Raw genomic sequence first — 4,140 nt, forward strand, 5'->3', positions numbered from 1 at the left:
TGCAGTCAATATAATATTCCCTTAATGATGTTAAACAGTCGTGCAGATTCCAAGTTTAATGTAAAAATCCTCTCTTTGAACAACCATAGTTATCTACAAATTAAATTGCCAGAAGCTACATTTATTTTTTTGTTATATATTGAGAAATATATTACTTGGAACAGTATAAAATCTTTTTTTATTTTTAATTATTACAGTTTATTATTATTTAGGAGACATTAAAACAAACCATGGTCAATAAGGATCACTTTCCAGCCCTTGCAGAAGATGGGAGCACACTGTGAAGCAGAGTATTAAAGGATGCTCTGTGTGGTGGTCGTGTGGTTGGTCCTGTCATCACATAAATTCAGTGGACATTAACACAGCAAATAATTTCCCATATGGAAAAAGAGCTAAAGCTGGTTTAAGAGCAATAAAGAGAAAGTAACTTATTTTGTTGGCCTGCGCTCTTTATGAGTGTTAAGTGATAGGATGGTATTCCTGCCTCACTAGTGAGGCACACAGGTCTTAAGTGCTCAGATAGATGTACTTCTGTACTTAGGTTCCCCAAATCCTGCACTGCTCCCTCCAGTAGCACCAAGCAGCAGCTCAGTACTTGCTTAGAGGTTTTACTGGGGACAGCCTCACAAACCCAGGGTGGCATTAGAAGTATCTGTGCTTCTCTTGCTTACTGGGATCAATCCTTGACCCATGGTAGAGGCAGCATGGGATTGGTGTGGTGGTTGCTGAAGGTGCTGTCACTTAACTGAGGACACCTGAGTGACTCACTCACTGGTGGCACAGGCACTCCAGTGCTTTGATGAGCCAGACTGTCTGGCACCTCGGAGAGCAAGCCTGAATTTTTGATTTGCCCCTTGCAGGTGAAATTTCAAAGGCAAATAGGCATTTCTGGAAAAATCAGTCACTGACTCAGAACAAGCCTTTTCCTTTTTTTTTTTTTTTCCTTTTCCTTTCTTTTGGTGGAGAGATTAATTTTACAAAACATTTGCTCTGGCTCCTGCTGAACATTCCAAAATTCTCTCGATGGCTCCAGAAGTGGCACTAATGCAAACACCTGTTGCAGTAGGAGGTTTGTGGGACACTCCCCCACCTCAATTCATGACCTTTGAGGATGAACTGTTAAGGACTAGTGCTTTGGGAGAGGAGGAGGATGAAATATGAAAATGGGTTTTCTTACACTGTCCTTGGGCTTAAGCAATGTTGCTGATAAGCCAACTGTTATTTTTTAATGCTGGATGGCTGGAGACCAAGGAATCACGATGACCTCAGTGATCTGGTGTGGTTTGTGGCTGCAAGATCTGTGGGATGGTGGCAGCCTGCCAGCCCCCTGTACATCATTTGCAGTTTGCTGTTTCTGACTAGTGTTATTGTAAAAGAATGATGCTGCCTATAACTCCTCTCTAAGTCTCACCTCATGGGTGTGGGAAGAGCAGCAGGTACGTGCTCTTGCACACAAGGGTGTCCCCACAGGCACGTGCCCACCTGCAAAGGGCTTGTCACCGCCCTGGCTCGCCTCGGCATGATTGACGATAATTAGGTTTCAGCTGCCTTCTGATGCAGAAATGCACACCACCACAGCATGGCCAGCTCTGCCTCCGCAGTGGTGCCTCTGAAAGGCTATCGATTCCTCACTTCTACATTCTTAAAAGGTCATGGCAATAATTCTGCCTGAATTGTGCTAAGTGAAAATAGTTTGCAGAGGTAATATGGTTCCTGCTCACTTCCAGAGTAAACAAAAGCCAGTGTTTTTTATTATTGGTTTTAGTATATTTTAATTACATCTATTTGCCTTGCTCTCACGTCATATCAATGAACTCCTTGTGAAGTTGTAGGGCAAGTGACCTTCAACATTATATGACTATTGGTTCTGCGCAGAGGTATTTTATTTTTCTATTATGTAAGATGGGCTGGAAGCGCTTATCATAATATGGTACTCACATTAAAAATTAAAAGCATAAGATTAAAAATTACCTTTTTCCCCTAGTCCTGTCATATATCTGTCCATTGTAATAAGACAAACATATCTACAGCTCTATGGCTATGGTATTAAATGTGGTTACTTTTGGTAAAATATCACTGTAGTTGCACAAACAGCCTTCCCTGGCTTGACTGGGAACAGATTGTACCCAACAATTCATTTGACTAACAGGCTATATGATGCAATGAGTTAACTTATTAGAATACATAGCTACTGCAGCCCGAGTGCCCTAGAAAGATGACAGAAAGCTATGGGTGCTATGGCATAAATTATTTCAATAGCTGTGCTCCAATTAGTGGCTTTGTGTTCTGTCTGGTTTACGGGACTTAAAACCAGGGCTAAACTCAAGAAGGAGAAAGAGAAGGTAAGATTTTGTGCACAGAGCTTTCCTATCTTCTTAAAATGTTTTTTATTCCTATACTTTCTTTGTTTTAAATTATTTTACTTTGTCAACAGAGATCTTAGATTTTCTACCAGCATAGCTTTATGTTTCCACATGGATCCACTGAAGAATAGAGCTGAACGTTCCCACCCTACAGCATGGGTTTTGCCAGGGTGATGCCCTGTGTATGAGAGTACATGGCAAAAGATTTTCCCCTAAATCATCTTTAGCATTAATGGTAAGTGACATGTACAGAGAGATGGAAACTTAAATGTGCTACGTTCCCATGCCTCTATTCAGTCCCACTACAGTTGCCACAATTCACTCCACAACTGATTGTTAATTTACTTTAATAAACATGTCTGGACCTGATGAATAGTGAGAAAGTATGTGATAGACTGTCTAACCTTCTTCATAAAGATGAAGAAATACTACAGAGCTGAAATTCACTCGTGCTCCCTGAACACAATGCTGTATTCTGTTTTTCTATTCATAGTGGTGTAAATTTGTCAGTCTAATGGGACACTTGGTAAGATGTTTTCCTTTTAAAGTGCTTAATGGAAGTAGGTATTACACTGATCCAAAATCTAGTCTAACATTTCGTATCATGGAATCTGGAATTGTGTAGTTACCTGCATAGAAGTTAAGTGGTCTTTCGTTCTTCCCTTTATTTTAGACTGGATTTTGCCAGCCTGATGCTTAGCCTATTGTTTATGTATGGAATAGAATCAGCATGCAGTTTGGCCACCAAATTCCAAGGTCATATTGTATTTTCTTACAGTGTAAACACAAGTGGACGTGGTAAGTAGGCAGAACACACAGCCAAACTTTTATCTTCTTTCTCCCTTTCCCTGAAGTGGAAGGGCTGTGGCAATGGGGATGAAATAGCTGCACTAGGATAGACCCAGTGGCTCTCAGGCCAGTAACATGTTTTTTGACAAGTGAGACACTGACAGAATGAGATCCATGCAGATATCCGGTGATTCTTCCCTAAAATATTCCCTGGCAGCCACTAATTTTCAGGTCAAGTGCTTCTTAAGCAGAAGTGATGGCTCTATATTTAGTACCACTGATGGATTTTTCTTCCCTGGAAGGATAAAGTGAACTCAGTTACTCAGTATGATGGGTGGAAAACTTTGGAAACAGTTCACAGTGTGAACATTCATGATTAATCTTATGAGCTCCTCAGTGTTGAGTTGAACAAGGCTGATACTAGGATTGGTTTGGCCACAGCCATACACCAGTCAGAAAAATTTGGGTTTAAGGTCCAAGAGCCAGATGGGTACCAAAATGCCCAGTCAATGAAAACCCTTCTTTGAGAGAAATGTGGAAATGGAGAGGTGCCTTTTTCAGACTTTGAAATATGCCTTTTCTGAACTGAATTGTGATGTGACAAACATGTTCCTTGCATATAAACCTGGTTATGACACCAGGTCAGCATTTTGCTACTGCTCAAATAAGGGTTAGCCCTGATTTCTCCAGCCTGGCAGTACTGTTTAGGAAGAGGACCCTTTTCCCTTGAATTGTTTAAAGCAGTGAAACTGAAATACTCTGGGAAATGCTGAGTTAGAGGACAATGGCGCAAGATGAAGACTTGCAAAATCAGTAAACTTGAGGACCTTGCAAGGCACCTATAAAACACCATCCACAGAACAAACTCCTTGAGAGTACAGAGAGTCACAGGAACCCTCCTGATTCATGAAGAGCTTTTGGAATGCTTTCTGTTACCCCACATGGTCGTGTCCCACCTTCAAGCCCAGGATGGACGGTGTAGAGCTCA

Source organism: Corvus cornix, chromosome 2, assembly GCF_000738735.6.
Source record: "Corvus cornix cornix isolate S_Up_H32 chromosome 2, ASM73873v5, whole genome shotgun sequence".
NCBI lineage: Eukaryota > Metazoa > Chordata > Aves > Passeriformes > Corvidae > Corvus > Corvus cornix.